This window comes from Triticum dicoccoides, chromosome 3A (assembly GCF_002162155.2).
Source record: "Triticum dicoccoides isolate Atlit2015 ecotype Zavitan chromosome 3A, WEW_v2.0, whole genome shotgun sequence".
Taxonomy (NCBI): domain Eukaryota; kingdom Viridiplantae; phylum Streptophyta; class Magnoliopsida; order Poales; family Poaceae; genus Triticum; species Triticum dicoccoides.
The window spans coordinates 60,398,734-60,418,296 of NC_041384.1; positions in this window are offsets into that span (position 1 = coordinate 60,398,734).

Here is a 19,563-nt window from a genome sequence, read left to right on the forward strand (position 1 = left end):
TCGAGTTACTCCTCTTAGCAACTGAACCAGTATCAAATACTGAGGGGTTGCTATAAACACTAGTAAAGTACACAGTAACATGTATATCAAATATAGCTTTGTTCACTTCGCCATCCTTCTTATCCACCAAATACTTAGGGTAGTTCCGCTTCTAGTGACCAGTCCCTTTGCAGTAGAAGCACTTAGTCTCAGGCTTAGGTCCAGACTTGGGTTTCTTCACTTGAGCAGCAACTTGTTTGCCGTTCTTCTTGAAGTTCCCCTTCTTCCCTTTGCCCTTTCTCTTGAAACTAGTGGTCTTGTCAACCATCAACACTTGATGTTTGTCTTGATTTCTACCTTCGCCGATTTTAGCATCGCAAAGACCTTGGGAATTGTTTTCGTCATCCCTTGCATATTATAGTTCATCACTAACTTCTACTAACTTGGTGATGGTGACTAGAGAATTCTGTCAATCACTATTTTATCTGGAAGATTAACTCCCACTTGATTCAAGCGATTGTAGTACCCAGACAATCTGAGCACATGCTCACTGCTTGAGCTATTCTCCTCCATCTTTTAGCTATAGAACTTGTTGGAGACTTCATATCTCTCAACTCGGGTATTTGCTTGAAATATTAACTTCAACTCCTGGAACATCTCATATGGTCCATGACGTTCAAAACGTCTTTGAAGTCCCGGTTCTAAGCCGTTAAGCATGGTGCACTAAACTATCAAGTAGTCATCATATTGAGCTAGCCAAACGTTCATAACGTCTGCATCTACTCCTGCAATAGGTTTGTCACCTAGCGGTGCATCAAGGACATAATTCTTCTGTGCAGCAATGAGGATAAACCTCAGATCACGGATCCAATCTGCATCATTGCTACTAACATCTTTCAACTTAGTTTTCTCTACGAACATATCAAAAATAAAGCAGGGGAGCTAAACGCGAGCTATTGATCTACAACATAGATATGCTAATACTACCAGGACTAAGTTCATGATAAATTTAAGTTCAATTAATCATATTACTTAAGAACTCCCACTTAGATAGACATCCCTCTAATCCTCTAAGTGATCACGTGATCCATATCAACTAAACCATGTCCGATCATCACGTGAGATGGAGTAGTTTCAACGGTGAACATCACTATGTTGATCATATCTACTATATGATTCACGCTTGACCTTTCGGTCTCAGTGTTCCGAGGCCATATCTGTTATATGCTAGGCTCGTCAAGTTTAACCTGAGTATTCCGCGTGTGCAACTGTTTTGCACCCGTTGTATTTGAACATAGAGCCTATCACACCCAATCATCACGTGGTGTCTCAGCACGAAGAACTTTCGCAACGGTGCATATTCAGGGAGAACACTTGTACCTTGATAATTTAGTGAGAGATCATCTTACAATGCTACCGTCAATCAAAGCAAGATAAGATGCATAAAAGATAAACATCACATGCAATCAATATAAGCGATATGATATGGCCATCATCATCTTGTGCTTGTGATCTCCATCTCCGAAGCACCGTCATGATCACCATCGTCACCGGCGCGACACCTTGATCTCCATCATAGCATCGTTGTCGTCTCGCCAACTTATGCTTCTACGACTATCGCTACCGCTTAGTGATAAAGTAAAGCATTACAGGGTGATTGCATTGCATACAATAAAGCGACAACCATATGGCTCCTGCCAGTTGCCGATAACTCGGTTACAAAACATGATAATCTCATACAATAAAATTTAGCATCATGTCTTGACCATATCACATCACAACATGCCCTGCAAAAACAAGTTAGACGTCCTCTACTTTGTTGTTGCAAGTTTTACGTGGCTACTATGGGCTTAGCAAGAACCGTTCTTATCTACGCGTCAAAACCACAACGATAGTTTGTCAACTTGGTGCTGCTTTAACCTTCACAAGGACCGGGCTAGCCACACTCGGTTCAACTAAAGTTGGAGAAACTGACACCTGCCAGCCACATGTGTGCAAAGCACGTCGGTAGAACCAGTCTCGCGTAAGCGTACGCGTAATTTCGGTCCGGGCCACTTCATCCAACAATATCGCCAAACCAAAGTATGACATGTTGGTAAGCAGTATGATTTATATCGCCCACAACTCACTTGTGTTCTACTCGTGCATATGACATCTACGCATAAAACCAGGCTCTGATACCACTATTGGGGAACGTAGTAATTTCAAAAAAAACATACGCACACGCAGGATCATGGTGATGCATAGCAACGAGCGGGGAGAGTGTTGTCTACATACCCTTATAGACCGTTTGCGGAAGCGTTATATCAACGCGGTTGATGTAGTCGTACGTCTTCACGATCCGACCGATCCAAGTACCGAAAACATGGCACCTCCAAGTTCTGCACACGTTCGGCTCGGTGACGTCCTCGCCTTCTCGATCCAGCAAGAGGGGCGAAGTAGTAGATGAGTTCCGGGAGCACGACGGCGTGGTGACAGTGTTGGTGAAGAACAATCTCCGTAGGGCTTCGCCTAAGCACTATGAAAACTATGACGGAGGATAAACTAAAGGGGACGGGGTTGCCGGCACACGGCTTGGTGTTTCTTGATGTGCCTTGGTGCTAGCCCTACCCCTCTATTTATATGTTGAGCCTTAGGGTCGAAACTTGGAGTAAAAGCCTCCACAAAGTCGGTTTCACCCGAAAGGCAGGAGTCCTTCTCAGACTCCAGGGCCAGACGCCAGTAGGGATGGCAATGGGTACCCATTACCCACGTACCCTGCGGGTAAAAACCCTATTAGGGTAAGGGTATGGGACAAAAAATTATCCGTGGGTATATAAATAGAGAAATGTTAAACCCATCGGATAGAGTGGGTACGGGTATGGGATCATGTAACCCATACCCACATACCCATGTACCCATATAAAATCTATATGAACTCAAAATCATCTCTACACTTTATCATGAATTTGTGAGCTCAAAATATATGACTATGTGATGATGTTTCGATATGTTGTTGTTTACGAGAAAGTGATGTTGTTTATTAAATATGATGTCGTTTATGACGTGTTGTTGTTTAAGAGTGTGTGTTCTTGTTATAATCTATTGTTGTTTATATATTATAATTAGATGTTGTTTTTATGACTATGAGTAATTCAAACTGATGCTTTGCAAACATGGGTAATTTTACCCATGGGTACCCATGTACCCTGTTGGTTAACGGGTATGGGAAAAAATTATATCTATTGATGTGTATGGGTAAGGGTGATGGGCAAACTAAGGAGAGACGGGTAAGGGTATGGGGTGGCTCCACCCGTACCCAAACCCTGCGGGTGCCATCCCTAGACGCCAAGGTTCCCGGCGTCTGGACACAGACGCCAGGGACCCTGGCGTCCGGCCCCTGGACTCCGCAAAACTTCCTTCTGCGCTTTCCAAAAACCTTGTGGGCTTTCCCCTTTGGCTCAAATAAAGTGTTCTCGTACCCAAACATTTCGGGAAACATCCGGAACCCCTTCCGGTGAATTCCGGAACCCTTCCGGTGACCAAACACTATTATCCCATATATCAAACTTTATCTCCAGACCATTCCGGAGTTCCTCGTCATGTCCGTGATCTCATCCCGGACTCCGAACAACATTCGGTCACGAACATACATAACTCATATAGTACTATATTGTCAACGAACGTTAAGCGTGCGGACCCTATGGGTTCGAGAACTATGTAGACATGACCGAGACACCTCTCTGGTCAATAACCAATAGCGGGACCTGGATGCCCATATTGGCTCCTACATATTCTACGAAGATCTTTATCGGTCAGACCGCATAACAACATACATTGTTCCCTTTGTCATCGGTATGTTACTTGCCCGAGATTCGATCGTCGGTATCTCAATACCTAGTTCAATCTCGTTACCGGCAAGTCTCTTTACTCGTTCCGTAATACATCATCCCGCAACTAACTCATTAGTTGCAATGCTTGCAAGGCTTATAGTGATGTGCATTACCGAGTGGGCCCAGAGATACCTCTCCGACAATCGGAGTGACAAATTCTAATCTCGAAATACGCCAACCCAACAAGTACCTTTGGAGACACCTCTAGAGCACCTTTATAATCACCCAGTTACGTTGTGATGTTTGGTGGCACACAAAGTGTTCCTCCGGTAAACGGGAGTTGCATAATCTCATAGTCATAGGAACATGTATAAGTCATGAAAAAAGCAATAGCAACAAACTAAACGATCAAGTGCTAAGCTAACGGAATGGGTCAAGTCAATCACATCATTCTCCTAATGATCTGATCCCGTTAATCCAATGACAACTCATGTCTATGGTTAGGAAACTTAACCATCTTTGATCAACGAGCTAGTCAAGTAGAGGCATACTAGTGACACTCTGTTTGTCTATGTATTCACACATGTATTATGTTTCCGGTTAATACAATTCTAGCATGAATAATAAACATTTATCATGATATAAGGAAATAAATAATAACTTTATTATTGCCTCTAGGGCATATTTCCTTCACAAACTACATGAAAAATCTAAGCAACTTCCATCAAATTTATGAGCAACTGCGTCCTGAGAAGCAAGCAACATCAAAAAATGAATCCTATGCCCCAGTCACCAGGATTCGGTCGCGTGTATCCCCTTACAGCGACTCAATTCCGCCTCCCCCCAGCACCACCGCACCCCCTCGCCATAGCAACGTGACGCCCTTCCCCGACATTGACGACGCGTAGCCCGAGGACGCCATGGACAACCTCATGCCTGCCCCGTCACCGAAACCCTAAACGCCATGGACGCCATGGACCGCAACGGGAAAGCAGAGCGAGAATAGGGGGGAATACGTGTCGGGTTTACCTCCGCCTGTAGCCGGCGTCTCAGTGGTGCCATAGGCAAAGAGAGTTAACAAAAAGAAGAACACAAGAGGGGTATAAAAATCCCTTCTGGTAATATGTTGTTTATCTCGCAGCATTGTCCCTGAAGGGGCTCAGTAGGCAAGCTGCACCTGCCATTCTCCATTGCTCCATAGTTCTTTGGATTGCATCGATGATCTCCCGTTCAACATGGATCTTATTTTTTAAAGTGCAGCAGTTTCCGTGCTGCCATATCTCCCAATAGATGAGCGTGATGATGGCTCGGATGCCCTTTCTTTCTGGCGGTGCCGACAAGTCGATGATGGTGGACACGATCTCACTCATCGTTCTTCTGCCACTCTATAACCCTGGATGAAGCGTGTTGCAGCCACACTCCATTGCGTTGCATGTTTCCAAACTGCTATGGCCATGTTGCAAGGCCAGAAGAGGTGTAGTGAAGATTCAAGATTCGCATGCAGTTGGTGCAGAAGTAGCCGCTGGGCCACCCTCTCCATTGAAGCATGTCGTTGCACACTAGAGACTATCTTGATGCAGCAACCAATGAAGTGAGCGAGTTGGGCCTGAAAGAAAAAACGGCGTCTGCCTCCGTGCACACGTGCGGGAAACAAGAACAAGAATGAGCATCGGCGCGGGATCCACCACCGCAGCACCACGCCTCGTCGCGTCGTTGCTAGATGAGAGGAAGGGAGGCGGGGAGGAATTCAAATGAAGTTGTTGCGGGGGTGCGGGCGGGCGGTTTCGAACAAGAGGAGCGGGGGTGCGGGCGGGCGGTTTCGAATAAGAGGAGGGGGGGAGGGAATAAAGGTGTCGGGCCCACCACGCGCCGCACGCCCCGCGTAATCCCATAACGCCACTTGGTCGAAAGCGGATCGCACGCGTGGAATAGATTGACCGCATCGAACGGTTGACGTGCGTGCGCTCGACACAACGAACGAGCGCAGCTGCGCGTTTAAGATTTCAGGAAAGAAAAAACGGCGTTTGCTTCCGTGAGGGAAACAAGAGGAACAAGAATGAGCATCGGCGCCCCTCCCGCCTTCCCGCCTACGCCAACCGCCAACCAACGGCTCCTTGCCTCACCGCCACCTAGTTAGTATAAAGCTCGGCGGCACGCGCTGCCTTCTCCTGTAGCAAACATAACAGCAACCCCAACCGCCTGCCGCCATGGAACCCCACCGCCACCGCCTCCGCCATGCCCATCCAGGCCGCCGCGCCGCCGCGCCCGCGCCCGCTCTGCCGCGTGCTCTCCCTCGCCGCCATGCTTCCCCCGCCCCGCCCCGCCCCGCCCGCACCCACTGCCGCTCGGCGCCGTGCAAGCGCGAGCTCCTCCTCGCCGCACGCACTCACCTTCGCCACCACCCCTCGCCGCCGCGCCGCGCCTCAGCCCCTCCTCCGCGGCGGGCACCGCGGCGCAGAGCTCCGTGCGGGAGCGCGGCGGCCCGATCGACACCACCACCACGCCCCGCTTGGCGTCGACCCCCGCAAGCTCTGGGTCCCGGTCTTGCGCGGGAAGAGACTGCTGGCGACAGCCTGGGCACCCGTCGTCGGGGCCGATGGCTCCGATGTGGGCCACATCACCGTCGGCGCCCTTCAGGCCATAGGGGCTCTTCCGTCGCAGCCCGTGGAGGAGCGCCGCGGGCTGATTCGGCTCGACATCCGCCTCTCACCTGCCGAGGCGGAGCGCCATGGCGCGGCTGGGGACGTTGTACATCCCCTCGTGGTTCTGCGACGCCGACGGGCACGGAGAGGAGGAGCGAAGGGGCAGCGTGGCGGGGCTGCCGCAGGCGCCGAGGAGCCGGTGGAGGCCGAGCTGCCATCCGCCAGACCGGAGAACCAGCACGAAGGCGGCGCCCTACCACCAGTCGTCGCCGAGGGCGGCGAGGTTCTGGAGGCCGACCTCCTCCTGCCCGCCGCAATCCCTGGCCCAGCTGAGGCCGAGGCCGAGGGCGGCGCCCTCCCACATGCTGAGGGCGGGGATCTTCCTGCCGCGGCTGAGGCCGACCTGCCCCCGCCCGCCGACGCCGAGGGCGGTGATCTTCCTCCGGTGGAGCGCCTACGGGTCAAGCTGGTGGACACCTACATCGAGATGATCGGCGTCCGGGCGCAGGTGCAGGTTGTCTACCAGCGGTGGCAGCAGGTGCGCGCAGACGCGCAGGATCCTGTGGCCTGGAAGACCCTCGGGGCAAAGCTCGGGAAGGTTCAGCGGGATCAGGAGAGGCTGCTCGACCGCTACGACAAGCTGGACGCGGTTGCGCGTCAACTCCGCCTCAAGATCGCCGCCGCCAGGGCGGCCGCAGTGCCGCAGTCAGAGGTATCACATCCACGGGAATTTCTGGTTCGTTAGACTCCGATTCTGAACCCAGGATGTTCTTGCTAGGCCCCGCGTGTTAGATACTCCTAGATTGCAGCTTGTGAGACCGGCTTGGATTTTCTTGTGCAAATGTTAGAACCTTGGATACCACAGTAGTGTAAAGCAAACACGCTTGTAAAATTCATCATCGTGCTCTGGCATGTCAGAAACATACAACATACAAGAAGCCATTTCGTGGATTCAGAAACTTCAGCAACATACTATGTTTGATTTCTGGAAACATTTTGTTCTCTTTTATTTTAACTGAGCACTCTATTCTGCTGTTATGTTAGCCTATAAAGGTAGCAGCTATCCAATTTTAAGTTCAGTACGTATCATCCATTAGTTAAATTCAGCGACTTAGAGCCTGTTTGGAATCTCTCCGATCTCAAACTCCGCTCTGCGCTCTGGAGGAAAAGTGGAGCTCGGTTTAAGCCACTCTGTCGAATTGTGCTACCGCTCCCTCCACTCCGCGAGCTGCAGTAGTGGAGTGGAGGGGATCCGAACAGGTCTAAATTAGAAATATGTTGTAGTGTCGAATGGCTCATCTAATGCTCGTCCCAGGTTTTCTTAACAGTAAACACCCCTCTTCATTAGATAGTAGTGACAGTTGCATAGTCAATCATTACAAAGATAAGCTCACAAGGGGCTTATGACATAAGGGGCCTCTATTTGCTTCTCGATTACAGTGTTCAAATGTACTATCAGTTTTGAGGGAACTCGCATGAAATTTGACAGCAGACATCAAACACTGCCGCAGCTACTCCAGATGATCTGCCGGCATTGCTCATTACTTCCATTACCTCCATGTCTTCAGAATTTACTATCAGCTAGTTTGTTGTATCCCAGATTTGTGGCAATTGGAGACCAAATCGCAGATATTGTGCTTCCGTGGACAAGGCGTCCGCACACAGGCTCCCAACATCTTGTGTAAACATAGTTCAGTTTGATTTCAGCAACTTCTCACAAAGAGCGTTCGAAATCGGACGCACATTGTAATGTTCACCGGCGTATGTCTTCCCTTCTCTCCTCCGTTGCATTTCAAGTTTCCTGTAAATTGGAAATGGGCATCATCAGACCCCTTTTCTATGAATTCAAATAAGAGGATATGAAAAAGACCATACACAGCATCATTGATGATAAAAAACATATTCATTAAAATGTCATTTGACAAAAACATGCACATTAAAATGTCATTTGATAGAAGACCATGAAAATTAGGCACGATAAGGTAGGCCAAGTCATATCAGGAAGGGGATCAGAGCAGAACAGGGAGAGGGGTACAAACTAGAAAGGGGTGCGAGTGGAATACTGCCACCAGACCGTGTAAGTACAATTATTACATGATTATATTCACTGTTAGTAGATGGTGATCTGCAAAAAGCCTGAGCTGAGCAAACTCTGAAGTCTAAACACTACGTGCAGATGCAAAAGAAACTGCATGCCGTTGAACTACTTTGTTAGATTCATAAGATTAGCCCTATCGGTGACTAGCCAATAGTGACCAATCACTTGCCTGCTGTACTTTGTTAGATCATTATCTTAGCTTATTTATCACCTGGATTATTTCACTAGTTCAAAAAAAAAAGAGAACCACTTCAAGTTTAGATGGCTACAGCAAAGCTCAGTCCAGGAAAGGGTGAGTTTACATCAAGCTGAGATCAATTCAAAGGATCTCAGTGGCTATCCAGCAAGGCATGCCTTACGTTCAGAATTTAGAAAGAATATCCTATATAATCCTCTTATTATTCAACGAAACAAGAAGTACCTGCACAGAGGGTCACAAATCAGATATATACATATACAACACCACCTGATTTTAAAGATTACTCCTCCAATGGAGAACCCAATACATCATTACCAACATTAGTGTAACAGCAAACAAACAAAATCTGTAACAGTGGATCCACATAATCATCCAACAGTCTCCCCAATCATGCATCAAGAAGCATGTAGGGTAAAAACACCAGCATGTAAGTGGAGGTTTTCACTTGTGAGCAGTACCTATGCAAGGCAGATGCCGAATGGCGACGGTGTGGAAGAGGTAGGCACTGCGTCCGGTGATCGGTCGACGATGTTCCCGTGGCGGCGTGGGCTCGTGGAGGGCGGCGGCGTGCATGTATGTACCGGGAGGAAACGGTGGTAGAGTGGGATCCCGGTGGCGAAACAGGCGGTGGAGACGGCGCCGTCGCCTCGCCCCCTCGCAGCCCCTGTCGCCAATGCCTCGTCCAGTCCCCTGTTGCTCCGGCGGTGCGTGCGCTGTGCTCGCCTAGGTCGAACGGGTGCGCACGCCGGTGGATGCCGAGGCGCAGGGGCGGGGTCCCGACGGCCGTCTGAGAGAGGACCAATTCGAGCGGCGCTGGAAGAGCGACACGGGCCGCGGTGTCGGATCTCGGAGGGCGACGAGGCAGAGACCTGGCAGTGTCAACTCATGGTGTGGGTATGAACACCCCCACCCACCCACACACACACACATTTTGCTGCGGAGATGAATTTGGCATTTAACCACGCCTATTTGAATGTCAGCTGTATGTGGCAACTTAAATGATTAAGATGTGGTACTAATTGAGATGTATGGCAGTGTGTAGTGCAATTGTTGAAATGATTTAAGCTCAAATGGTGTGTGCAAATAGAATATTTTTATTCTCACAGCAATTTGTAGAATTGTTTCATATAGTATCATGGCATTTTTTACAGAAATTGGGTTTGGTCACATGGCATATTTTTTGTAAACATATCATGTGGCCCTAGAAAATTAAAATATACTAGTAGAATGCCCGTGCATCGCCACGAGCTTTTGAATTTTTTTACTGTCAAATTTTACTTGTATAGAAAAGATGGCAGCAACAATCGGTCAATAATTGAAATCCAGTTCACTTGCAATGTAAGTTAATAAGAAAATGATTTGATGATGTATACATAAATAGTGATTATCCATATGTTACAAGTTAATATCTACTTGATGCACTTAATATATTTTTGTGTAATATCAGAAATGTTGTCTTTAGCTTCATTCGTATGATATTCGAGCAAGTATAATAAAAAGTTTTCATCGACTCATTATCATCCTGCACAAGCAATATATATGTAGTTAGTATAATTATTTCACGTCGAAGGTCCTATTATCGTAGGCTCACATGACCATCTCCTAAATATCATAGGCTCACGCGGCCATCTCCTAATCATCCAGGTTGCACACAACATGGAAGAATATCATACATGATTCACCGTGTTGCAATGCTGATTTTGCACTTGAACACAAGATCTTACAAGACATCGTGTTAATCTTTTCTCTTGCTATTAGACACTTCTTCGAAGGACAAAACTATCCTCCAGCCTGATGTAATTGTGTAGCATGTTCAAAAGAAGTGAAAAATCCAGAAACTAAAGATTGCCCAGAGAGGGTGACGCATGGTATTTGTAAAGTATTTTATTTGTGACATTACCACAAGGATTAAGAACCAAGTAAATCTGCATACCAAATTATATTACGAGTCGTGAGATTCTTTAGAATATAAAGACATGTGCTGAAATATCAGAACCTATGTACTTCTCCATGTCATCTATGAGGTCTAGCCGTTCACCTAGTTGTGTGGCCTAGGATCCTCTGGAGAAGCAAAGATCTCATGGCCGCTGAGCTGCTAAGAACATTTTTATTCTCACGGCAATTTGTAGAATTGTTTCATATAGTATCAGGGCATGGCATTTTTACAGAAATTGGGTTTGGTCACATGGAATATTTTTTTGTAAACGTATCATGTGGCCCTAGAAACTTAAAATATATTGTCATGTGAACTCAACTTTCCACTAGCATGTCACTAAATCCTGTTTTTTCTTTGCCATGGCAAAAAAAACGTAACTTCTTTGTCATGGTAGTTGGTAGCTCCATAATTTTTTGTGATGGCAACTTGTATGGCAAGTGTATATATCTCTTTTTTTTCTATGGCGGGTAGTTTCAGTGTTTTTGAAAATGTTTTTCATGGCAATTTGTATGATTGTTTTGATTTTGTTCACATGACAATTTGTTTCTCATGGCAATTATGTACATGATCACCACAACATTGTATATAATGCTGGCTCGTGCTATGTTTGCCATGTGCAAAATTATTATAGGCACCATGGTATTTTTAGTAATTAGACCATCAGATTTTTTTTACTATTGAGAACATGGTAGTTTAATTTTACGTACCATGACATTTTATTAGTTAGAGGACGGGATTTTTTGAATTATACCAGCAGTACAACATTTTTGCCATGGAGTTTTTATTATTTGTTAGATTTTGCCTTCTCTCAACTTTTTGGCACAGCAAAATTGCCACGATCCTTAGGTAAAAAAACATGCTAATAGTTTTTGTTAATTTTGTCATATCCCAACATTCTTTTTCCATATCTCAAAAAATGTACTATGTTATTCTAAATTTGCCATCAATTAGAGAGAAAATGTTTAAAACTTTTTGCCATGACATAAACTTTTCATGATGTGTATATGCACTTGCCACGAGGGGTATAGGTTAATTTACAGGAAAACAAACTTCTAATGTTACTAGGTGAATGCCCGTGTGTTGCTACGGGATACAAATATTGAGAAAAGTTACACGGGGTAATAATCCAACTTTGTGGTGATTATATTAAAATCCCACCTCTATTAAGATCAACGAGCACCCTAACAAGACTCTTCCAGCCTGATAAAATATATATTTGAATGCATAAATCAAATATTTTTGTTTTCTTTTTGGGGGGATGGGCGTCAAGCAAATGTTCATCATTTTTGTGACAAACATAGTGCTGGCTCCATTCCTCCTCTTGACCACTCTACACTCTCCATTTCCTTTTCATTGAGATCTCTAAACACACACTCAGCTCATCTCCTTTCCACTGGTATCTCCGTATATGCCGTTTGCAAAGGTTTGCCCGTCTCCGACGAGGGAGGGGCGATGACAGCTGTGCGCCTTTGGCTCGCTTCAGTACTGGTATTCGTTGCTAGGTGGTCTATGAATCTGGATGTAATTTTTATTATTTCTAATGTTCATTGTACTACCATGATTGAAAATGAATAGATTGAAAGTTTTCCCGCAAAAAAAGTTATTTCCTTTCCAATGACCTCCATGACTCCCAGCAGCAAAGTTGACGAATCGATAATGAAGAAGACAGAGGCAGTACTTGCCTTAATCTACTATCTTTTTACAGTAACATTCCGACCTATATCTGAGAATTTTGTAGCTCCTTTATTTCATCAGTAATGATTCACTAATCTCCTATCTTACCACATGTTCCGTTTTATTCACCACAGTTAGATATAGCATTCCCTATTCCCCAAGCTCCTAGCACCCTTTGTGTTTTTAGATCAAGCCATTCTTCTGCAATTTTCTTTTTCTGAATTGTTGGTCTGGAACCAATTTTTTTAAAGAAACTTAATTGTTATCGAACCCACGATCAGTGATATAGTATTTGATCTTTCTAAAAAGCGAATGGTATAGTATTTGATCTTTAAAAAAAAACCGTTTTATTCACCACAGTTAGATATAGCATTCCTTATTCCCCAAGCTCCTAGCACCGTTTGTGTTTTTAGATCAAGCCATTCTTCTGCAATTTTATTTTTCTGAATTGTTGGTCTGGAACCAATTTTTTTAAAGAAACTTAATTGTTATCGAACCCACGATCAGTGATATAGTATTTGATCTTTCTAAAAAAGCGAATGGTATAGTGTTTGATCTTTTAAAAAAAATGAGTAATTAAGGGGGAATCGAACACAAGATCTCCAGCAAGATAGACAAACGGCCCAACCAATGAGCTGCGTGCATGGCTATTATGCGTGAGGGGATCCCTCCCTGTTCACCTAAGCCGACCGCGGACGAAACAAAATGTAACAGACCAAACATTTTCTTTTCACTTATCACTGATGGCATAGGGAGAAAATATATTTACAACTCCAGGGGCAATCTGATGATGGACCGGCAGAAGCACTAATGACTTTATTATTAGATAAAGAATAAAAATGATCTTCTCTATAAATTACTTGGCAGGAAGAAAAAATAGTCCAGCTAACAAGATTTGGCCAAGTGAAGAAAAAAAGGTCTGGCACAACCTCTCCCAGGGATCTCCTATATGGCGCCTGGGGCGCCACCAGTCGCGACAGCACGCACCCCGGGGAAATATCTGATACTCCCATTCTTAGGGTGCTCCCGCTGCTTCAAAATCCGGTAGCACATTTTTAAATGTTTAAAAAATTCTGAAAAGAATTCAGCACATTGACACAACATCAAAGTATGTTGTTAAATAATTTGAAATCAAAATTCGAAACATAGCTTGAGAAACATAAATGACAACTTCAACAGTAAATAGTACACAACATAAGTTGGGCTTTAAATTAGGCCCATTATCACATTGATGTTCATTTTATCATTTTTGTATCTCGAGCAATGTTTCAAATTTTGATTTGAATTTTTGTGACAACATACATTGATGTTGTGTCAATGTGTTGGATTTTTTTCAAAAAAATTGAACATTTTAAAATGTGCTACCGAGTTTGGAGCATTGGGAGCACCCTAGGGGTGTGAGTACCAAATATTCCCCCACGCACCCCCGCGCCCCCTTTCGCGCCCTGTTGGGAGAGCCCATGCACGGGGTGGGCGCCCCCTTTTTTCATGTTTGTTTTTTACTTTTCCTTTTTTATTTTCTGTTTTTATTCTATATTAAAATATTTCGGGATTGGTTCTAAAATTTTAAAACATTGTGAATTGTCAATAAAATAGTTCTTGAATTAAAAAATGTTTGTGATGCAAAAGAATGAACATTTTTTGAATTTTAATGACATTTTTTTGTTTTTATTTAAAATTTTTATGAGCATTTAATAATACTGAACATTTTTATATTTCATGAACAATTTTTGAATTTGATGAACAATTTTTGAACTTGACAAACAAAATTTGTATTCAAGAATCTTTTTTTTTTGAAAAATGGATGAACAAATTTCGAGTTTGATCAACATAGTTTTTAAAGGAATGACGGGCGCATTTGGTTACCTGCATCATTTTTGCCCTTTTGCATATAGTCCCAGTTGGGCCTGGCTGAGCATATGCAGGCAAAAAATCAACATATGCATGTTGATTGGTTGCCTGCATGTCCTCTTCCTGCATCGTAACGATGCCTCTACGCACCGCGTTTGGTTGCTCGCATTGTATATGGTCAGATGAGTGCATATTGTTTGGTTGCTTGCACGGAATATGATTAAGTCTTAATAGCTAGCTACCCATAACACACAGTGTTACATTAGAGTGCCTCGGTGACAACGGTAGGAGGTGGTTACGGCGCCGCGTCCGACACGATGAGCATGGAGTCGCGGGCGAGCAACCTCATCGGCGGCACAGTGAACTATTTGCTAGTGCCATCGTGGCATAGAAAGTCCGTGTGGAATAACGAACAAAAGGGCGTTGAGGCAGAGGATGATAAAGAAAAAATGCAGTGTAGTAGGACGCGGAGAAGGAGGCTGAGAAGAACGGCGATGATGACGACGCCATTGTAGTAGGACGCGAGCAAGTAGGTCGAGAGGAACGACGTCAGTGATGGCTTCAGTGCAGCAGAACATGGGAGACGACATAGAGGGGAATGATGACCGAGCGAGTGTAGTAGGACGTGGGAGAGGAGGTTGAGATGAACGACACTGACGATGGCGCTAATGCAACAACACATGGGAGGGAACGATGATGGCGACGACACCATTGTAGTAGGACGCGAGCGAGGAGGCCGAGAGGAACGACGCCGGTGATGGCTTCAGTGTAGCAGGACATGGGAGAGAATGCAGAGAGGAATGACGACCGCGCGGGTGTAGTAGGACATGGGAGGGGAGGTTGAGAGGAACAACGCCGGCGGTGGCATTAGTGTAACCGCGCGCGAGAGAGGAGGCAGAGAGGAGCGACGACGGCGGTGACGCCGGTGTAGTAGGACAGAGGAGAGGCGACCGAGCTTAAGGAGGCTCATTAACACAAATCACACATATGTGTATATACTTCACAAGGAAGAAGTCAAATTTAATCGTCTACAATCGTCGAAACAGAAAATATGCAACACAAAAGTCGTGTGAAACTGGAAGGTGGAGCTATTGATAAAAGGAGAATTCAAACGATCGACCGTGCGCGATGAATTTGATAAAATTCATCCAAAATAACTTCAAACTTGAACACAAAATTAAACAATTATGATCGACGAAACTACAAACTGATCACAAAAATGAAACCATAACATCTATGCGTATCTTTTTCATGTAGAGCTTATCTCAAATTGATGCGCCGTTGTGTGGATTAGAAGGGACTTAAAAAAGGAGATTAGAGACGGAGTTTACTGGAGGTGGAGGAAGAAACAACTTAATGCTCTTGTGCTTGAAGGTGGCTCGCCTCAGCCTGACCCGATAGAAACGATCGATTTGAGTCGGTGCGGGCCAACTTTTCAATGCGACCCAGGTAATCAAACAGGCCAAAAACATCCCACGCGAGCCTGACTGAACCTAATGCAGGCTACTAAACACGTCTAAACAAAAATTGAATTTAGTGAATATTTTTTTCGGTCTGTGAACAAATTGTGCATTTTGATGAACATTTTTTTAAATGCGATGAACAAAAAGAATGATTCGGTGAATATTTTTTGAATTTGATGAGCAAAAAAGTGTTCATGAATTTGACAGGAAAATTTGCAAAAAAACTGAAAAAGTAAAAGGGGAAAGAAAAAGGAGAACAGAAAAGAAAAGAAAAGGAAAAAAGAAAAAAACTAAAGAAAAAACGATAAATGGGCCGGCCATGAGAACGCCAGGAGGGTGCGCGCTACCTCGCCGTATAACGATTCCCGCCTCTCCCAGGTCTCACGAGCATGATTTTTTGTTCTTAGGCGAAGGCCCAAAACCTAATTTTGCCCGTCCTTTTTTAAAAAGAAAAATCGAAAAGCTGAAGGAGTCGTTTTCCTTTCTTGTGAGAGACGGAAACCTGGTTGCTGTTAGGTAGGTAGTCGGAATCAAGCGCGTACGTGGCTGGGTTGTGGCCTGTCGGTTATATATACTCCAACGAAGGACCGGGCGACCTCATCAAATCAAAATCAAAAGCTAAAACCTAGCTAGAAACCATCTTAACCTTAGCACGTACGCGCATCGTCGATTGCTTGGATCGGAGAAGCGATGGAATACTACGATTACACAGATGAAAGCGGGCCAGCATGGATTGGGATGAAGAGAGGCCACGGGCGGTCGGACGGCAAGCTCGACGCCGCGGTGACGGAGAAGCGGCAGAAAATGCGACGACAGTAGTTGGAAGGCCGTCGCCGCATATGGACCGGTGGTGGGGACGAAGCGAGCCTTCGAACGATCCGATGATTCATTTGACTTGCCGGTAGATAAAAGGTGCAAGTGCAACTACTGGGAGGACCCTGCTTACGCGCTCATCCTGGAGCTAAGCGGGGGAAGTAAAGCCATGACCACCGCTCTCATCAATCAGAGCCAGCGCACCGTTAAGGAGCTCGACGACTGGTGCGACGAGCTTCAGGCGGCGCGCAAAAGCAAGATGTAATTCGATTCTAGTATGTGTTCTCTTCTTTTTTTTTCTTTGGCGGAGAGACGGACAATTTACACGGAGTACTTTTTAGTTTTCACTAGCAAAAGAGCCCGTGCGTTGCAACGGGACAGAAAAAATGCACGTTCTTAATTCAATGACCACGACTCGAGACCCTGATAGGTAGACGTTCTTTATTTAAAATGGCATCACATTTGTGTTCCCGATGGTGGTCTCACTGCTCACACAACGAAAATGCATTTGAATGTGGCCAGTCCTAAGGCGTCTCTCTCTCACACACACACACACGCGCGCGCTCGCACGCACACAATCACTCAGAATAAATGAGAAAAGTGTTGTTTTTTCCCGCGAGGTTTTCAGAGTTGTGTATGCGTGGTTATCAATGTTTTTTTCCCACTCAATCTGGTTTTAATGTGTGTTTATTTGTAATTTGGATCACCGTCGGTGCGAAAGAAAAACGGACCATGCAATATAGATTAAGTTTGCACCCAAATTAATAGTTTAGAAATATTTAACAGCTAAAAGTAACAGTATATTTAGATTCTACACATTTTTCTAATCAAATTTCATATATAATATGTTAAAATCGGAGTTACGGTTTAAAAGATATGGATAATTTTGTTTTAGATAAACTGCGGATAGATTAACCGAAAGGTTAGGGGATTTTCTGTTAAAATACAAAAAAACGATTCGTATGACTTAAATATGGACGGCGGGTTGATTACCTGAAATCTCAGGGGTTTTCTAAAAACGTTAAAAAAATGGTTCGTTATCATTTATAGATGGACTGCGGGTTGATTTCAACAAACTGTAGGGATTTTTTTGCAAATAGAGGTGACGGACGACGGAAACCCACGGCGCTTTATTATTATTATAACAAACATGCCCGTGCGTTGCAAGTGGAGCGAAAAAATCACATCTCATACACACTCTCGAGACATCAGTAAATCTCTTGAAATCGTGAACGATGTCACATGAAAAACAAAATGATAAGTGATGTTGCGCAAAAACATAAAGACGTGATGATTTTTAAAGTGTATTCAAGGTGTTTCCAATTTATACAATATAAATAGCTATCTAGTTGCAAGTATCTCTTTACGCATTTGTTGTCGTTCCTTCTCGATGGTGCCCAACAAATATTTGCATTACGATGAAAATAACATTTGCAAAAGAGCATTGTTTTTGCCTCCTTGATATATGTGTTTTTGTAATCCAAGTCAAGTATTAATTTGGTCGCAAACATGTTAGACAACTCCATCGAAAACAATCAATTTGTAAGGGCATGCATACCAAATGTTCAAGGTTGCATATCAACATCGATATTCTCAAGGAAAAAATTATGGAAACAATTTAAAACAATATGAAAATTAAAGTCAAGCCATTGGTTTACGTAAAGCTTGTATCAGGAACATTGTACATTTTTTCTACATTAGAAACATTTTTATATACACGCTTAATACTTTCCAATTTCATGGTTAACATTTTCCAAAACCTATTTATTTTTTATGCCTACTTATTTTATACACATTCTACTTTTTTGTATACATCAAGAATATTTTTTACATACACGTTTAACAACATGATACATGATAATATTTTTGAAACTTATAATTTTTATGTCTACTTTGTTCCATACACATTGTATATGTTTTTGTATACATTTTTTAATATATACATCAGAAACATTTTTTCCATGCACATTTAATTTCTTTAATGCACGATTAACATTTACTAAAGAATGGAAAATATATTATTATTTTTCTATACACACTGTAATTGTTTGTATATAATGAAAACATTTTTTATATAGAAGCTTGACATTTGTTTAATGCATGATTAACATTCTTTCAAAGTCCGCATATAAGCGTTTTTTATAATTAAAATATTTATAGTATTTCGAAATAAAGCCAAAAGAAGAAAATACAAAGCGAATGTAATAGAAGTGAAAAGAAATAAGAAAGAAATAAGAAAAAATAAGTGTTGTAGGCCGCGTTGGGCTGGCCCAATTAGGCATCTTATCTAATAATAGAGAAAAGGGGAGCAAAAAGTGGAGATTTTGGGGTCGAGCCTAGGTCTCCTAGGTGGGAGCATGAGGGTCTAGCCAGTCGGTCTGGCCATGGAGTAGTGATTTTCTGGTGGGTTGGCTTCTTATTGTATCGAAACGGACGGCCGACTTAAAGAAAAGAAAAAACGAATCATTTTTCCAACTTACCGGTGGCATAGGTGGGTAATTTATGCGAACTCCAGTGGCAAATTGTGCGACGGACGACAGAAACTCAATTTTCTTTATTATTAAAAAATAAGGTAAAGATAAAGATAAAGATTACGTCCAAGGAATTTATGTATGGAGTCTTTTTTTCTTCTTATGTGCATGAAGTTTATGTACTAGTACAATGTAGACGTTTTTGCGGTTTAAATTAAACAGCAAAAACATCTTACATTAGTGTGTTTTTGTAGTTCAAATTAAACTGCAGAATCGTCTTACATTAGTTAGTGTATAGAGGGAGTATGGAATTTTTCTTTTTTTTTGAATGAGTCTATGTATGGGAGTTAACTCACGAAAATTTCATCTCTAAACACACAAATACTACTACTCCAGTTTATCGTATGGAGTTCTTTTCATTGGTTTGGCTTCATACCGAGCTACCAACCGTGCTTGACGGACGCTGGTGGTGCACCCTACATTATGAGTGAAATGCATAAAACTACCATAATAGTGTTATGATCAACGAAAAACCATCACTTTACAAATCACAACACTGGCCATTTTTAATCTTATTTTGACGTGGCAAATTGCTCATGTGGCAGCTCGAGACAAATGTACGTTA